This window comes from Anabrus simplex, chromosome 2, assembly GCF_040414725.1.
Source record: "Anabrus simplex isolate iqAnaSimp1 chromosome 2, ASM4041472v1, whole genome shotgun sequence".
NCBI lineage: Eukaryota > Metazoa > Arthropoda > Insecta > Orthoptera > Tettigoniidae > Anabrus > Anabrus simplex.
The window spans coordinates 858009944-858030225 of NC_090266.1; the positions used below are offsets into that span (position 1 = coordinate 858009944).

At 37.7% G+C, this 20282-nt stretch overlaps 1 protein-coding gene across 1 annotated transcript in view; it reads right to left on the minus strand.

Annotated features, from left to right (window-relative positions):
- The window catches only part of Vps13D (vacuolar protein sorting 13D), an 866734-nt gene that overhangs the window by 131538 nt on the left and 714914 nt on the right, over positions 1–20282 (minus strand). The window lies entirely within an intron of this gene.

Genomic DNA, 20282 nt, shown 5'->3' on the forward strand with positions numbered 1-20282 from the left:
TAACTAACTGAATCACTCCCTGCCATGTTATACCTTTCAGTAGATCATTGTAAACTATGAACAACAAGGGTGAAGGATCACACCCTTGTCTAACCACTGTAGTACCTCAAACCCAGAACTCAACATTAATCCTCACATCAGACCGACTGTCAGCATAAATGCTTTTGATTATTTTTAATTTTTTGCTTCTTGTTTAACATCACACTAATGCATTGAAGGTTTTCGCCAATGGAAGGATGGAAAAGGGCTAGGATTGGGAAGACAGCAGCTGTGGTCTTAATTAAGGTACAGCCCCAGTATTTGCCTGGTGTGAAAACAGGAAACCACAGAAAACCATATTCAAAGCTGCAAACAATGGGATTCTAAACCACTATCTCCTGAATGCAAGCTCAAAGCTCTGCACCCTTAACCCCACAGCCAAATCGCTTGGTTTTAACAATCTACCCTTAAGAGTGGCCAACATCTTTTCCCTCGGTACTTTGTCTTATACCTTCTCTAGATCTATGAAATATGAAAATAATGTGGGAGAGTGAATCATATGGGCAGTGTCAAAGAGGATGTTTGATGTGTGTCAAAGGAAATTTGGGAAAAAGGGACAGACAGTCAATTGTCATGTGTTGATATGCACACAGTTCATCTCAGACTTGTGTGTTGTGTTCATCTCCTGCTTGTTTGTAATTCATTGAGTATTTCTTTGTTCAAGTAATATTAGGTGTGTAATAAATCTCTCTCCAATCCTACAACTTTGGCGGCTCCCCGGAATCAGAAAGGATCAAGAACTTTCCGAAATAATAATACGACGATAAGACGCAATAAGAATGGTGGATGCCGGTAATGGAACTACTTAAAATTGTTGATTCTGGTACATTATAATAGAAGTGAAACAACATTATACAAGAATGAAGACATACAGTGTTCAAACTGAAGAAGACGATATAGAACTGTAATGGAAATTGACTGTTACGTGTGAGTCAACAACGCGAGATTACAGAAAATATGCCAGCAGCAATCTAGAACAAAAATGCTAGGAGACATTCAGAGAATAAGCAAGAATATTTCTACTGCGTCTGTGTCTGCTATTAAAACCCTACATAAATTTATATATAGTAAGGAAGGTAACCAACAGAACCATAAGAAGTTACGAGAGTTCAGAGAATTTCAGTTTTCAGAAGGTTCCACCAAGTATGATGATAAGGTTAAGTACGTCATTGACAATTTCTCTGAATGTGACTTTATTACAGTGGCCTTTGGTCACACGGGTCCCAGGTTCGATTCCCAGCAGGGTGGGGAATTTTAACCATACTTGGTTAATTCTTCTGGCACGGGGCCTGGGTGTATGTGCCGTCTTGATCATCATTTCATCCACATCATGAAGCGCAGGTCGCCTACGGGGGTCAAACCAAAAGACCTGCACCAGGCCATTCCGGAGGCCACACGCCATTTATTTATTTACAGTGTGCAATGTGTTGTTCTTGGGATTTGAGGGAGATGAGGATGAGCTAATGAGGCAAATTTTACAGGACCTCTCAATTTAGAATTGCTGTCAAAACTTGAGGATGATGGGGGTGACAAAGACAACGATGAAGAAGAAGGGGACAATGATGAAGAACAAGACGACAAAGGAGAAGGGGACAATGATGAAGACAAGAAGACGAAGAAAAATATGAATATGCTGTACAATGCGGTTCGCACTTGAAGACTAAAGGGAATTCAAGAGTGCACAGTTGAATTAAGAAGAAAGTAACCTACAAATCAGAAGCATCTACAGAAGAAGATGACTTGCTTACAGGCCATACCTCATCAAGAAAACTGGGAAATTCAGGCTACAAATTCGCACTGACCTTTTGAGATTTCAAAGATTCAATACGCACTTTTGATGGTAAGAGATCATCCAGTCAGAAAGTGGATTATGGAATTCAAAGAAACAGCTGTTCTGATGGGATGGGACAACAGGCAGAAATTACTATTTGCTAAGAAATCATTGTCTGGTTTAGCAAAACTATTCATCCAAAGTGAAACTGGTTTATCAACATAGAAGAAATTAAAGAAAGCTTTGATAGAAGAGTTTGTTGTCAAGATGAGTAGTGCAGAAATCCACAGACTGCTAAGTAGACGGAATAAGAGGAAAGAAGAAATTACAAGAGTACCTGCTTGTAATGAAGGAGATAGCACATTGAGGCGAGATTGATGATTCCCTAATACAGTACATTGAGGTATAGAAGATGAGTCTGGCGGTAAACTGATTTTGTGTGGGACCAGGAACTTTAAAAAGTTTAAGGAAAAGCTATTTGATTGTGAATGCATTGTTGAGAGTAGGAACTCAAAAGCTTTGAAGAAGGATGGAACACAGAAACCTTTTTAAGAGACAAGGGTACAGTGGCTGTTGAAGGAAAAGAAATATATAGAACACAGAGATGTTTTAACTGTGGTGAAGTAGGCCATAAATCCTCCAGTTGTTTTCACAAAGACTAGGGTCTGGAATGTTTCAGATGTAATAAATTTTGTCACAAGACGGTGGAGTGCAAGACAACAGATAGTAAGGCAGGTAGTGGCAACACAGTTAACTCTTTAACAAAAACTGCAGCTCCCTTTCTTGGCACTACGTTAAGAATTGCTAGTACTGTAATTAATGCCTTAGTAGATACAGGAAGCAATATTACTTTGATCCATGAAGACATTTTATGCAGATTTAGGAGCTCCTCCTTTGAGTAAAAGTGATCTTATCCTGACAAGTTTTGGGAAGAATTACGTCGTACTTACAGGCTACTTCCATACTGAGGTCTTCAATGATGATGAAGCATTTCAGGCTAATATTTATGTTGTGATTAGCGATACAATGAAGATGCTTGCAATAATTGGAAGTGATATTCTGCAGCAAGGAGAAGTAGTCATAAATAACAATAGGGTTCGAATATCCAAGCCAAAACCAGACATATTTCTCATGCAGATTAATGTTGATGAGCAACTGGAATTAGGTGAGCCTACAAATGATGACTACAAGCAACAGGTTGAAGAACTGATTTCCTCGTATGAATCTGCCAAAACGAAAAGTTCAGAAGTGGAACTGACCATTACGCTGAAGGACGAACAGCCGGTATTCATCAGACCACATCGTCTTGCGCCTGCAGAAAAGGAAGCTATTGATGATCAAGTGAAGAAATGGCTAAAGGAAGGCATCATCGAAACAAGCTCTTCTGAATATGCCAGCCCTGTGATGGTAGTACGGAAGCTAGATGGCACTCCTCGCTTGTGTATAGACTATCATAAGATAAACAAGGATCGACACCCGTTGCCGCTCATAGAAGGTACCTTGGATAAATGGCAAGAAGTAAGAGTATTCAGTACACTCGACTTAAAAAATGGATTTTTTTCATGTGCCAGTGGAATCTGAAAGTAGAAAATACACTGCTTTTGTCACTAATTCAGGTCAGTTTCAATTCCGAAAAGCACCATTTGGTCTGTGCAATTCACTGGCAGTGTTCCAACGATTCATTAACTGTGTCTTATGACCATTGGTAGTTCATGGCATAGTACTCATTTTAATGGATTATTTGATAATTCCAGCTAAAGATGAAACTGAAGCATTTCACTGCTTAAAGATGGTACTAGATGTAGCTAAGGACTATGTATTGAACTGAACGAAGGGTAATGCCACCTACTGAAGAGGAAGGTTGAGTTCTTGGGACATGTAGTGGAGAAAACTAAAGCTGTAATGAAATTTCCAGAACCAAGAAATGTGAAAGAAGTGCAGTCTTTCCTTGGTTTAACTGGATACTTTAGGAAGTTCATGCCAGAATACTCTGTTATTGCGAGACCATTAAGTGACTTGCTGAAGAAAGACAATGAATTTCAATTTTCTAAAGAACAGAGGATTTCCTTTGAAAAGGGCTGCATCGATGTTGTACCATTCTAATGTTAGCTTGTTGATCAAAAAGAGAACGGGCTGTGGACCAGCAGGCCAACACCACAATATTAGTGTATACAAAATAAGATAGTTAATGACACTATTACAACTTTAATGCACCACTAAATATAGTACTCAATAATAAGCCTTCAATCAATAATACAGCAATAAAATAATTTCTACCTTCAAAAATTGCAACACCGAATTTTATCAACCTTTTAATGAGAACTAATCACTAGATCTGAGCCTATAGTTAAATAATATGTCAAAACTTTATGTGTTGGAAAGTATTTCCTTTTTAAATCTTGTCTAAAACTGTTTTAACTCACTTCAATTTTACCAATGTCTATTGTACCATATATGTTAATCACTTTTTACTTTTGACCAAGGCATTAGACCTTTAGCATATTAATTATTCTCATGTCTAATCAAGTTCCTTAAATAATGACTATACATCATGTTAATGTTTTAAATTACAAGAATTTTTAGATTATATCATAGCTAAACAGGTACCTGTTTTTGGTATTAAGATGATGATAAGGCTGATGATGCCCTTTAAAAAGGGCAAAACATGTCCCATGTTCACAGTTTAACGAGGAAAGAACATTAATCTTATGATTGATTGTATTAAATAGGTGGAAAATAACACACAATAAAATTTACACTTTTAAAATACGTGGTATGTTCCGAGCTGTCAGTGAAGAGATGGCCTGGAATGACAGTAGACGAATAAGTTTGAGTGGTGTCTTTAAAAGTAAGAAAGATCACAATATGAAGAGTTGAAGTTCAAGAGGACAATTTGGGGCAAATATTTGTTTATAGGAAGGGGAGTTAGGGATTGGAATAACTTACCAAAGGAGATATTCAATAAATTTCCAATTTCTTTGCAATCATTTAAGAAAAGGCTAGGAAAACAACAGATAGGGAATCTGCCACCTGGGCAACCGCCCTAAATGCAGATCAGTAGTATTTGACTGATTGATTGATTGACTGATTGATTGATTGATTGATTGATTGATTGATTGATTGAACTGTGTATTTTATAGCCTCTATTGGTTCTTCTCCCACTACAATGCCTCTTTCTTTTTTCCAGGGCCTTCTGTAACAGTTTTTTGGCATATATATTGAACAGAGCCAGTGACATGCAACATCCCTGTCTCACTCCTCTTTCGATACCTACTTCTGTTTCATAATCATCTACTCTAACCATCAACTTCTGATTCTTATAGAACTCTTTTATCAGTCTTCTGTCTTTCCAGTCTACACCAATATCTTTCAGAATCCTCATCAGAATGTACCAGTTCATTCTATCAAACACTTTTTCCCAATCAATGTAACATATACACATTTCCCTATTCACTTTTAACATCCTTTCTGCAATCATCCTTAGGCATCCAACTGCATCTCTGGTTCCTCTTCCCTTTCTAAAACCAAACTGGTCATCTCCCATATTCTCCTCTATTTTGTTTTCTATTCTTCTCAGCACTATCTTGTCACTGCCTTAATAACAAGACATATAAAACTAACTGTCCTATAGTATTTACATTGCTTAGCATTACATTTCTTCGGTAAGGGTCCTAAGATCTGTATCGTATATTATGTTCACCAGATTGATCAGTCTAACTATTTCTCCATTCCCTAAAGCCTTTAATACTTCAGAGGGTATCTGGTCACAGCCCATCGCTTTCCTTTCCTTTAGGTCCTGGATTGCCTTCTCAACTTCCCCTTTTTCTATCCTTGGTCCTCTGGATTCTTTGTCACAATCCTACACATTCTTCAGTATCAATGTTCCATGATCAGCTTGATGATCATATACAGTAGGTCTTTTATATATTCTGTCCACACCTCCTTACTTTCTTCTAAACTTCATGTCATCTTTCTATGTTTGTTCATTATTCCTTGCTTGCTTATCTTCCTTGGATTTCTCCTCATCAAGCTCCTTGCTGTTTAATACATCTCTTCTATTTTTCCCTCCTTTTCCAACTTTTCTATTTCTTCACATGGGTTTTTCATCAATTCTTCCCTGGCCTTATCAGTTGTCTGTCTCAGCTCATTGTTTAGTTTTCTGCATTGTATCGTTCCTTCATCTGAGGTGTCATTTTTCCATTTCCTGCGTTCATCCATTTTATCTAACACCTCCTTCATAATCCATTCCTTTTTATTTTTTTCCTTCTGACTTTCCCTTATTCTTCCCTTAAGGTTTTTACTATTGCAGTCCTGATGTTAAGTTATTCCTGTGATACATCCATACTCTTTTCGAGTTTTTCAACATTTCTTCAGCCCTTCTTATAAAAGAACTGATATTTTCATTCTTCAGTTTTGTTACATCCCACTTCCTTCCAGGGTGTTTATTTCTGATATGTTTCAGTCATGTTCTTATATCTGCCACTAGCAAGTTGTGGTCTGTATTTGCATCTGCCCCCAGGGAATGCTTTAGCCAATTTGATGCTGTTTTTCAACCTTTGATTAAGTATAATAAAATCTATCTGATACCTGGCTGTATCACCAGGACTCTTCCATGTATACAGCCTCCGTTTATTGCTCTCAACCCAGGTGTTAGCAATCCAAAGGTCAAGGCTCTTGCAGAAATCAATTAGCTCTTCTCCTCTTTCATTTCTTCTCCCTAACCCATCATCTCTGACCACATTACTCTGTGTTCTTCACATGAAGAAGAAAATTGAAAGTGTAAATTTCCTCTCAATTAACAGAAAAACTGGAGGCACATAAAGCAATATTTGGAAACCCCATACAAATAATATCTGACCGAAGATCAGCCTTCACGTCTCATGAATTTGAAGATTACTACAAGACCAAAAACATCAAACACCTGCTCATTACAATGGGATTGCCACGAGTGAATGGTCAGGTAGAGAGAATCAATTCTGTGATTGCCTCAGTACTTGCAAAACTTTCAATATCGGATCCAACAAAATGGTACAAGCATGTCGAGGCTGTGCAGCAGGCCATCAACTCCACATACCATCGCAGTATTGGAAGGACAATGTTTGAACTATTGACAGGAGTCAGAATGAGACATGAGACCAAACTAAGGATTGCTGACCTCATCCATGAAGAACTTATAGAAGAATTTGAAGAGAAAAGAGAAAATCTGAGGAAAAATGCAAAACAGCAAATCATCAAAGTTCAGCAAGAAAATAAAAAGTCTTTCAACCAACATAGTTGCTTTGCTAGACAGTATCAGCTGAGAGACCTCACTGCAATAAAGCATACCCAGGCAGAACCAGGACTCAAAATAAGGAAGAAGTTTCTTGGACCATATTGGGTTACTAAAGCGAAACCTCAGGACACTTACGACGTGTGTCATGAAGGTGAACACGAGGGTCCCAGATAAACTATAAGCTGTGCTGAGTACATGAAGCCATGGACTGGTGGTTATGTGCCATCGAGGACGGATGACCAGTAGGATGGCGGAATGTGGTATAGTGAATCATATGGGCAGTGTCAAAGAGGACGGTAGGTGCGTGTCAAGGGAACTCTGGGAAAAAGGGACAGACAGTCAATTGTCATGTGCTGATATGCTCACAGTTCAGTTAAGACTTGTGTGTTGTGTTCATCTCCTGCTTGTTTGTAATTCATTGAGTGTTTCTATGTTTAAGTAATGTTCAAGTAATATTAGGTGTGTAATAAATTTCTCTCAAAACCTACAATAATTGTCCATTCCTCTCATAGCATTTTTCAATTACCTGGCGTATACTGACAATATGATCCTGACAGCCCCTCATATACTGATCAATGAAATACTGATAGTTGTTGCAATTCTTCCTGATCCTTTGACTATAGATAGGTGCAATTATCACTCTCATCTAATTAGAAGATACCTCACTAACATTCCATGCTAATCTTATTTATGAAGCCATTTCATCCCTGCCTTCCCACTGTATTTCTCCATTTCATGTCTAAGTTCATCTATTCCTCCTGCGTTTTGATAATGGAGTTCATTTACCATCATTTCCACTTCCTCAAGCAAAATTTCACCAAAATCATTTTCCTCCTCCCATTGAGCTCAGTTGTTCACGACATCACCAGAAAGATTTCCTTTTACATTGAGAGATTTTCAAAATATTCCTTCTACCTGTCCAGTAATTCCTTGGGATCTATGAGAATACCTAATTTACCCAAAACACAATTCATTTCTTTTTTTCCTCCCTTTCCAAGATACTTTATTACTGTCCAGAAAGGTTTTTCTATTGCTTCACCTAGCCTTTCAAGGTTATTACCAAAACCTTCCCGTGACTTCTTTTTGGATTCAGTAAGTATCTGTTTCGCTCTGTTTCTTTCATCTATGTAAAATTCAGTTGTACGGCTCCATGGCTAAATGGTTAGCGTGCTGGCCTTTGGTCACAGGGGTCCCGGGTTCGATTCCTGGCAGGGTCAGGAATTTTAACCATCATTGGTTAATTTTGCTAACACGAGGGCTGGGTGTATGTGTCGTCTTCATCATCATTTCATCCTCATCATGACGCGCAGGTCGCCTACGGGTGTCAAACCAAAAGACCTGCACTTGGCGAGCCGAACTTGTCCTCGGACACTCCTGGCATTAAAAAAGCCGTTGTTGTTGTTGTTTGGGTCATCAGTCCATAGACTGGTTTGATGCAGCTCTCCGTGCCATCCTACCCTTGCTAATCTTTTCATTTCTACGTAACTATTGCATCCTACATCTGCTCTAATCTGCTTGTCATATTCTTACCTTGGTCTACCCCTACCGTTCTTACCACCTACACTTCCTTCAAAAACCAACTGAACAAGACCTGGGTGTCTTAAGATGTGTCCTATCATTCTATCTCTTCTTCTCGTCAAATTTAGCCAAATCTATCTCCTCTCACCAATTCGATTCAGTATCTCCTCATTCGTGATTCGATCTATCAATCTCACCTTTAGCTTTCTTCTGTAACACCACATTTCAAAAGCTTCTATTCTCTTTCTTTCTGAGCTAGTTATCATCCATGTTTCACTTCCATACAATGCCACGCTCCATACGAAAGTCTTCAAAAACATCTTTCTAATTCCGATATCAATGTTTGAAGTGAGCAAATTTCTTTTCTTAAGAAAGCTCTTCCTTGCTTGTGCTAGTCTGCATTTTATGTCCTCCTTACTTCTGCCATCGTTAGTTATTTTACTACCCAAGTAACAATATTCATCTACCTTTAAGACTTCATTTCCTAATCTAATATTTCCTACATCACCTGCCTTCGTTCGACTGCACTCCATTACTTTTGTTTTGGACTTATTTATATTCATCTTGTACTCCTTACCCAAGACTTCGTCCATACCATTCAGCAACTTCTCGAGATCTTCTGCAGTCTCAGATAAAATAACAATATCATCGGCAAATCTCAAGGTTTTGATTTCCTCTACTTGGACTGTGATTCCCTTTCCAAATTTCTCTTTGATTTCCTTTACTGCCTGTTCTATGTAAACACTGAAAAGGAGAGGGGACAAACTGCAGCCTTGCCTCACTCCTTTCTGGATTGCTGCTTCTTTTTCAAAGCCCTCGATTCTTATCACTGCAGACTGATTTTTATACAGATTGTAGATAATTCTTCGTTCTCGGTATCTGATCCCTATCATCTTCAGAATCATAAACAGCTTGGTCCAATCAACATTATCGAATGCCTTTTCTAGATCTACGAATGCCATGTACGTGGGCGCCATACGCCATTTCATTTCAGTTCTTGTTAGGAGCCATTTCTGATTTGCCTTCCTTTCATGTTTACAAGTTGCCTTCACTTCATTATTCAACCAAGATGTTTGTTTTTTCTGTCTTTACACACAATTGTTCTTAGGCATTCCCTTGCTGTTTGTATTACAGCATCCCTGTATGACACCTATTCTCTTTCTATATTCTGAACGTGCTTACTGTCCACTGTTTGGAACTTTTCACTAATCATATCATCTGCAACTACAGCGTAACAGTTAGCACTATTAGTTGCTGTCCTCAGTGATCTGAACTTGAGTCGGAGTATTGTCAGAGATTTAAGAGAGGGCTGGTATGTAGTTAAGACAGTACAGGCAGCTCACCTCCTTTTGGGGGTGTGCTTGAGAGGAGCTGCACCAACTCGGGATAAGGACACGAGTTTACATTTACTAATCATATCCATGTACTTCTATGCAATTTTCTCGTCCTGAAGATTTTCAATCCTTATTCATCTGCAGACAGATTTCACTTTCTCTATCCTAGGCCTAAAGATATTTACTTCACTACAGATCAAATAGGGGTCTGTATCATCAAAAATCCCCAGGATACCCACACATTCCTAACAGATTTCCTCAAATCAAAGTCGGTTATGTTATAGTCTATTATGGATCTAGTGCCCCTACCCTCCCATGTGCAGCAGTGAATAGCCTTATGCTTGAAGAAGGGATTCATATCTGCAAAGCCCACATGAGCAGAGAAGTCCAGTAAAGGCTTCCCACTCCTATCAGCTTCCATATCTTCCCCACATTTACCCATCACCTTTTCGTATCCTTCAGTTCTATTTCCAACTCTCACGCTGAAATAGCCCATTAGCATTATCCTATCCATGCACATGATCCTGATTGCGATGTCACTCAGTGCTTCATAAAACATGTCAACTTCATCCTCATCTGCACCCTTAATGGTAAATACACTGAGACAATTTTTATCTGAATTCCTCTAAAAGCTAAATCTACCCAGACCATTTGCTCATTTATATGCCTAACAGGAACTACATAACAGGCAATAGTAGTACTGATGAACAGTCCTACCCAAAACTCTGCCCTCCCTGTTTCAATACCCGTTAAGAATACTTTATAATGGCCTATCTCTTAGTTGTTATCTTCCCTTACCCAAATATCATTAACTCATAACACACCCAGATGCATCCTCTATGCTGACCCAGCCAATGCTACTTTCTTCCTTTCTTCCATGAGCCCCCATTGGATTCCATTTCATTCGCCGAAGTGTTTTCAAGGAGTCCCTCGCCTGTCAAACAGAAGTGGGACTCTGTTAGTCCCATAGGTCTGAGGCTTGCTTAAAAAGTTCTGAGCTCGGCAAATTCTATGAAACAAAATGTTATCCAACTTACACATAGTCCCAGTGAAGATCTTTCCTCTAACAGGTGGATTTAGCAGATATTATAGTCCCAGCCGTGTGAGCACAAGGAAGGCCATGACTCAGAATATGTCCGAGATGCCCACTGCTAAAATTTGGCTAAAATTTACACTTCCACCTTTTCAGTACAACATACTTTTGCAATGCAGTTTTACATTACAGTTAAATATTTATTTGGTACCAGTTTCGACCCTCTTCAGGGTCGTCATCAGCCAGAAGCATAAATTGTACAATTCATTCAAAAGGTCCCAAAACAATACGGTTGTATGACCTTGCTTGACACTGATGTAAAGGAAATAAGTCATACATATGATGTAAATAAATTAGAAAACATGTCATTGGATGAATTTCAAGTAGATATCTATGATGCTGAGGGCAAGTGGTGTGCGTGAAGATGGAATAAATATTTGTAAGAAAAGGGTGGTGAATATACGCATTTTAAGAACAATTACTACCTAGAAATCTACTAGTACTACTCCATCAACATATAATTGCCATATTCTTAATCATTTGTGCTTATTTTACAAACTTTTATCATATTTGTGTCTACGTCATTCATATTGATCAGCGCTACACAAGGTCATACAACCTTTAGAACTTGTGTGAAAGAGACACATTTAAGAACTTTAGTATCTGGAATCAACTATAGCCACTCTATAACGACATTCAGTTTGCCATACTATAAAGTATTTGTGCTTATCTATAAAATTTTACCCTCTTTGTGTCTCATCATCATCTAACATTTTAACTTGACAATGTCATATTTGTCTATTTTAATCTTAATATTATGTTAAAATTGTATTGTTTTAGGACCTTTCGAATGAATTGTACAATTTATGCTTATGGCTGATGATGACCCTGAACAGGGACGAAATTGGTACCAAATACATATTTAACTGTAATGTAAAACTGCATTGCAAAAGTATGTTGTATTGAAAAGGTGGAATTGTAAATTTTACTGAAATATATATGTAATCTCAGTTCAATACGGACCATTCAACATGAAGTTTCTAACCCTTAATAGCCACTGGTATCCCGACTCTCAGGATTGTTTACTATGCCACTCAGCCATTGCCTATGGTTCACGAATTAGGACATGACTGCAGTAATGTACACCACGAATCATTGGAGCATAGAACTGCCACAGAAATACGAAGATATTTCATATGAGGCTTATCACTTAGTAACACTGGTCTACACGTCAGAGACATAGGTGGTAAAAGAAAGAGAGATAAGCTGAAAGCAGCTCTGTGAAATGTTCCTGAGGAGTGGAACTTGACTGATAATGTAACAAAATAAAGCAACTGAATTAGCAAAGGATGAACTTACAAAACATAAGAGAGAAATAGGATGTGCTGAAACACACCCGACAGCCCTATATGGAGATCAATGATAATTGATGATTAATTGGTGAGGTGCATGTGTTGAATGATAACTCTACAGTAAAATGAAACTGTTAGTTTATCTGCCCTCCATCCCTTCTTTATTTAGTTTCTTTCTTTCTTTCTTTCTTTCTTTCTTTCTTCTCTCTAACTCCTTTTTCCTAACTTAAATTTTAATTCAATGGTTTACTTTCAGTCCAATACAGTAGCTAAAGTCAGATCAGACAATGGAGCATGTGATGGAGGTGCACAGCCTTGGAGAAAGGAACAAGGATGAGGAGACGTTCACAAGTCTCTGCGTAAGGTATGACTTGGTCGTAGGAGATACATTATTCTAACACAGGTAATGCCACAAGATATTGTGAACGTTCCTGAACAAAGCCGAGAAATAAATAAACTGTTTCTCAGTGAACAGGAAGTTCTGGATATCCTTGACCAACATGAAGAATAAATGGGACATTGATGCCAGCAGTGATCATCACCTCATGCTTGCTAAGTTCCAGATGAAAATAGAGGCAGCCACTAAGAGGTCTGAAAAGAATAGGAAAGAGTTTGATGTTACAAAACTGTGGGAAGGAAATAGCAAATTGCATGGAAGAACCATCTTGAGACAGAGCCAACTGAGACAAACACTTAAGAATCCTAGAGAAGAGTAAGAAGTATCTGCATGGAACAGTAACAGTGTGTTGGATGAGCAGAATTCTAACAAAGAAGTAGATGTTGGTTAGCTATCACCTTCTACCAAATATTCGTCATCAGAATAGTTTGGTTCAGGATCACGTTACTTGTCATTTAAAGCAAAAGTGGGACAAGTCATACCATCCACGTAAACGTTATCATTTTCAAGGCAGCTTCTGATGACGCCTGTAAATATCAGTATGTAAAAAGTTAAAACACAAGCTTTGAAACAGATGCAAACAAACAAATAAACAGACCCATCAACATACTGTCAATAACATCCAACACATCATGTTCTTGAATGTTGAGAAGTTTAATATCATGTTTCATATTTTTCTTCCAATGCAAAAAATAAGTTTGCCTATGTTAACACACTGAACACGATGCCCGAGCACGATGCCCGAGCGTTGCTCGGGCTCTGTCATTTACTGCCACATACGGTGCCCGAGCGGCGGTCGGCCTTGATTTCTTAACAAATAAATAATCGCTTGCTGGAAATACATCCATGTCTCTTCCCGTAAACATGAATGACAACATTACAGTACCGCATACTGCTGCTAAATGGGAGCATTGACCTTCACTGGATAGAATACGAATGCTTGTTTTGAAGAGTAGCGAGAATGTATTCTGCGGGGTTTTTTTTTCCCACTCATTGCTACAATGGCATCACGTCGTGTTGACTCGCTCAGCGGTAGTGCTATAAAAACCCTAACAAACTGTAATTCAGGATCCGAACAGGATGACAGTGATGATGATGATGAAGAATCTGTCAGTTATTCAGGTAAAGATACATACCGTCGCTGTCGGGACAAAACCTTCTATGTGAAATATTTTAGCTTAGAACTTTGGCCGATAAGGTTCTGTCATCCAAGGTGCAATATTGTATGAATATTGTCAAGGAACTCTCGCTCTTCATAATGTATGTGCTGCGGGTCAGTACATCTCCAAAAATATTATCACATAGGAGGTTTTTTCCCGGCAACGACGATTCACAATTATAACAATATCAAAATATACATAGAAATCCACCAATGGCATATATTCTGTTCATCAGCTAGCTTGTAACTGAATTCCGATTTACTGTTTCGATATATTTTTGTATACGGTACTTGTTATTTTTCAGGTAATGAAGATAATGATTATGAGGTTCGGGATTTTGATGAGCAGTTTGTCAGGCCATTTTTCCCTCCGAGACAACAGTCTGCACCTGCTTACAACTGGACGGAGGAAGATAGCAAACACTCTCTTTCCGATTTTCAAGGACGTAGTGGTGAGAACGCTAATATAAATAGCGAGAGTTCTGTGTTCAATTGCTTTTCTGTGTTTTTCGGTGCAGACATTATAAAATCTATAAAAACTGAAACTAACACATATGCTGCTGTGAGTACTGCAGAAATGAGGCGAGCTGGAACATTGAAGCCGAGTTCTACCTGGAATAAGCGGACCACAGTGAAATTATTTGAACTGTATTATTTTTCGGCATAGTGCTTCATATGTGTATTGTGAAATTGGCAAAACTAAGTGATAGTAATCATCCCATAATTCAAACCTGTTTCTCTAGGAAGTTACTGAGCAGGGATCGATTCTTTCAAATTCTAAATATGCTGCACGTAAACAACAGTGACATTTTTATACCCAGAAATAAGAGTGTCTTGATCCACTGCATAAAATACACCCATTTTACGATATTTTAGTTGCAAAATGCCGAACTTCATTCTACCCAGAACGTAACCTGACAATTGATGAAGGCCTGTGTCCATTTCGAGGCAGAATTTAGTTTCGTGTATATATGAAAAATAAACCACATAAATACGGGATCAAATTTTACATGGTTGCTGACGCCAAATCTGGTTATGTAGTAAGCATAAAAATGTACTCGGGAAGGGCTGGAAACAAGGACAATTCCATCATAACATTGGTTCGTGAATTTCGCGGCAATCTATTAGGGCAAGGTCATGTCATCTATATGGACAGATTTAACACGAGCCCGGCATTATTTTATGAGCTATGGAAGGAAAAAACCCTTGCAGTGGGTACCGTAATAAAAAATAGAAGGGGACTTCCAAAAGATCTCATGAATTTCCCAATGAAAAAAGGAGAATTTTCATTCTGTAGAAGTGATCATTTGTTTTGTTTGAAGTGGAGGGATACGCGTGATGTGTACATGTTATCGACAACACATAGTATTTCGGTCTTGACAGGCAAGGTAAAATCGAGATTTGGTACAACGGAAAAAGTGAAGCCATACGTTGTCTTAGATTACAATGAAAACAAACCTGGTGTGGACCACAGCGACCAGATACTAGCTTATTATCCATTTGGTAGAAAAACTTTGAAGTGGTGGAAGAAAGTATTTTTTCATCTCTTCACCGTGGCAGTGGTCAATTCCTTCATTCTGTACAAGATATCGAGAGATAACAATAAGATCTGTGATATGAATGACTACATGATGGCTCTTTCAGCTGCATTTGCGGAGAAAGGAGGAGAGGAATTTCAGAAAGATCTGCCATCGCCACCATCTTCTATCAACCGTCTTGCAGCTCGCCATTTTCCAACGAAAATACCATCAACAGAACATAAGGCAAGACTTACAGGAGTGTGTAAAGTGTGCTCAGAAACATCACTAAAAGAGACTGGAAAACAATCTAGGAAAGAGATGCGATGATATTGTGAAAGCTGCAATATGCCTCTCTGTTTACCTAAATGTTTTGAACTTTATCACACGAAGTCAAAATTTTGTTAATTGGGACTGTAAGATAAGATTATATTGACAAATAACATCCTTTTTTTCTCTCATATAAGCATAGTAATAATGTACTAATGTAAAAATGTTAAATGTTAAATGTAAATATGAAAAAATTATTACAAACATGAATTGAAATTTAAAAAGAGAAGTTTAAAAAACGTCAAATATTTTGGCCCCCTTTTATATTCCGGTGCAAAAAATTAAAAAATTAAATGAGATCAGTGCTGAGACAGATAATTATAGTTTCAAATACAACAAGAATAATTCATTTATCTCAACAACTGTTGAAATTATAAAGTCTAAAAGTATGGCTAAACTGCTCAGTATACAACAGTTAACAGGTTACAACTATGCCAGTGTTCAATGTGTTAATTGCCATTATCCAAAAATTATAGTTTCAAATACAACAAGAATAATTCATTTATCTCAACAACTGTTGAAATTATAAAGTCTAAAAGTATGGCTAAACTGCTCAGTATACAACAGTTAACAGGTTACAAGTATGCCAGTGTTCAATGTGTTAATTGCCATTATCCAAAAACAATCACTTGTCCCATACAACCACTATAAGCGTGGGTCAGCGTTGTCTCAAATCAGCTGCTGGATGGTACAAGTTACAGGTAGGGTATGGAATAGCAGCCTCTCGATGAGTGAACCAACCATGCAGAGCAGTCCTGCATAGCTGAGTGCACTAATTCAAATGTATGAAATTTAATGCTTTCCATAGGTTGCATAAGTTAATTCCCAAAACAAATATTTTAGCTGTTGTTTTATTCTTAGCTCATTTAACGTGCGTGCCAATTTTATGTAAGATCGGAGTTTGCCCAGTACGCAACCTTCCCTTCTAAGTAAAATGAAAATGTTAAAGGTCCAACCTTTTCAATACCATGAATGTTTATTGATGTGAATATATATCACATAACGTTTAAAGAAGATTGGTACTAGTTTCGACGCTCATTGCACGTCATCATCAGCCAACAAATCAATTGAGCAAAATACAACTTATCAAATAGCAATATATAACACATGATAGCACCTACAAGACAAATGTTAAACTATGACTAGTAGAAATATAAAACACATGACAGCATATACGAGGACTAATGTTAAAAGTTAAATTGTCAAAAGTTAAAACAATGAAAGCAAAACAGAGAAGGTAACAATAGTTAGGGTATGATACATGGAAGATCGGAAGTTCATATGACAATACAAACTTAATCTCATTTTTGAACAATTATTGCTATTCCCAGATTCTCATTACAGTAAGCCAGGCAAGAAGCTTTTCCACTCATATTCAAAACTAACATACTTTCATGGAAACACACTACTTAGAATTTCACAAGTGCTGACCAGAAAGGCTGGCAATTGGACCTACTAGCACATCTTTGATTATAGCAATTACCCTAGTACCCTTTCAGATCCAAACTTACCACCCATGATGCCAACTTTCACACAATGAACTTAATGACAATAAGCCACTTGACACTACCTCGCTATGCTACAAGAATAGATCCTTCTTTCTCAGCCTGCAACTCATCAGTCAGTACAAAGACGATGAGTAAACACCCAACTGTACAGATGGATTTCTGTGCTTTCTTAGTAGGGATAGTAAATCATTTTTAGTGGTAAACGTATGATCATAAATCATGGACAACTGGCTGACACTCAGTGTTAAAAAGCGATCCTGTGAAACTGTTTCGTCGAGTGCGTGTTCTCCTGTGAAAATACCGAATAAAGAATAGAATGCAATAGTTGTATGTTTACCATCCACATCTGCTTCAGCCCTTGCAGGTCAGGTTAATTATTTAAGAAAAGCAGAAGTGCGCAAATATCAAATACTAGGTTCCACTAAAATTCTTCAGAATAACTAGGAACGGCGACACTGTGTTCTTTGCTTTGATATTTTAGCCAACCATAGTTTGAAACCTGTGAGACTTACAAGACACTTCCAGACAAAACATCCAGAACATCTGAGTAAACCTATCGACATTTGTAAGCGTCACAAGCAACAATTGAAAGTAAAGGCCAAATTCCTAGGAAAGCATGCTACAGTTCCTAAGAAAGCATGAGGAGCATTCTTAGAGGCATCTTACTTAATTGCAAAATCTAGGATGCTGTTCATTATTGGTGAGAAATTACTTTTCCCTGCAGCCATGAAGATGTTTGTGATCATGCATGGAGTAAAATACGGCAAGAGTCTGAAGACAATACAGCTGTCAGGAGACACTCATAATATTTGATGATGATGATGATGATGATGCTTGTTGTTTAAAGGGGCCTAACATTGAGGTCATCAGCCCCCTAATAATATTTCCAAGTTACAATAATAATATTAAATCTTCAGTGTCATATTCAAGTAATAATAATAGAGGATCATTTTCCAGTAAGTTATTAAAACTTCATGTGCCTTATGTACTATTTACTTTTAGCGCAAGTGAAGTTCCTGCATTTGCCCTTTTCTTTGATGAATGCCTTATTTTATTTTATGATCACATAAAAATGTGCACTTTTGAGTTGCATTACATATGCTGGTTATCAGTTTATGACTACTATTTATTAAATTTTAAAAAATTTGAACTAGCATCATTTGCTGTTACAGGATTATTATTATTATTATTATTATTATTATTATTATTATTATTATTATGCTATTTGCTTTACGTCCCACTAACTACTTTTAATGTCTTCAGAGACGCCAAGGTGCCGGAATTTAGTCACGCAGGAGTTCTTTTATGTGCCAGTAAATCTACCGACACGGGGCCGTCGTATTTGAGCACCTTCAAATACCACCGGACTGAGCCAGGATCGAACCTGCCAAATTGGGGTTAGAAGGCCAGCGCCTTAACCGTCTGAGCTACTCAGCCCGGCATTATTATTATTATTATTATTATTATTATTGTGGTTTTTTTTTTTTTTTTTTCTAAGAAGAAAAGGCGGCAATACTCACCCAAACTTCTTCATAAACTGAATCTCGCAGGAGCTCCCACACTTTCTTCATATCACCAGACCTACCCTCTTTTTCTCTTGATCTCAGTTTGCTGTTTGTATCCAAAGCAAAATGTCGTCCTTGAAGCAGCCACAGATCAACATATCTGTTCAGTTTGAAACTGATGAGAGGAGGTCCAACTATTTTTATAAACATTAGTGCAGGGGTTGTTTGTATTAATAAAGATGATCTAGATGGGGTCAGTATCAGGTTCACCTGAAAAATCCTCATTCTCATTCACTGGAAGATGTAGCAATGTTGCTTAATGTGTTTGAGAGAGGAACCAGTCTATCCTTAAGAAGATCTTTTTTAGGATACGTGCAAAAACCAAACTCTCTTTCATTTACTCAAACCTTTTGTGCCAGTTTTCTAATGTTTGCTTCTCCAAAAGTGTCTTTCTGTCTTTTCTGGCTAGTAATGAGGGACAACAACTTTGGCACAATCAGGCAAATCAGCATCTGCCCCCTCCAAGAACCTTCTTTCCAAGGATTCCTTTAGGCCCTGGTTAAAGGTGTCTTGATTTGCCGAACAGCTGTGCTTCTTGATTTTTTAAAATAATGTTCTTTTTGCTTTTGAGAGAGCTGCTATAATATGGGCTAGCATGAACAATTCTTTCTTCACACACTTTTACTGTGCTGCTTATCCCCTTGTCAGCTTCGTACAAATTTATATTTCTTTCCTGCAATTCTAAACTTAAATCACAAATTAGCCCAAATCCAAAATAAAATGACAAGATTTAATTTTCTGCAACAGGCCCTGACAAGGACATCACCCTCTTTTGCTTCTTGCAGCATCCCTTTGTGCTTGTAGGAAATGAACAACTAGTGCTGGTTAATCTTGCCGTACTGCACAAATGGTACATAAGCTTGATGCTACCTATCATGTACTCAAGATCCTTTCTATTTTCAAGAGCTGCAAATTTAATGTTGCTGCACACTCCTGCAGTTGTCTTGCATTTATTTATTTTTTAAAATTTTTTCAATTTTTTTGGAGAAGAATGGTATGTTGCATATAGTTTGTCCATAAAACTCTTACATCTGTTCAATTTTTTGAAAATCCTTAAAATTGCCTGAATTCTGGGGACAAGTACAAAACATATGGTTGGACCAGAAGAGTGTTAAAATGTACATTAATTTTATCATCATCATCATCATCATCATCATCATCATCATCATCATCATCATCACTATGATAAATTATTGACCTCAAAGCATAGTTTACATTCAAATTTAATTTAATAATTGGGTTAAATTAACCCTGTGCCGATCCCCATTTATGGGCAGCTGCCGGGCTGGAATTATTGTTTTTTCTAACAGGGGCATTTAAATCACAATAGATGCAGTAGCATAAATGTCACCCTTTAAGGGGTCTAGTACAGGTTACTATGGTAAAATTTGAACAATTATCAATTTTTTCTCTTCAAAACCACAACAGTTACAGCAATTAAATTTAGTGCACATGAAACACTGGCATTATTTTATGTGCAAAACAGC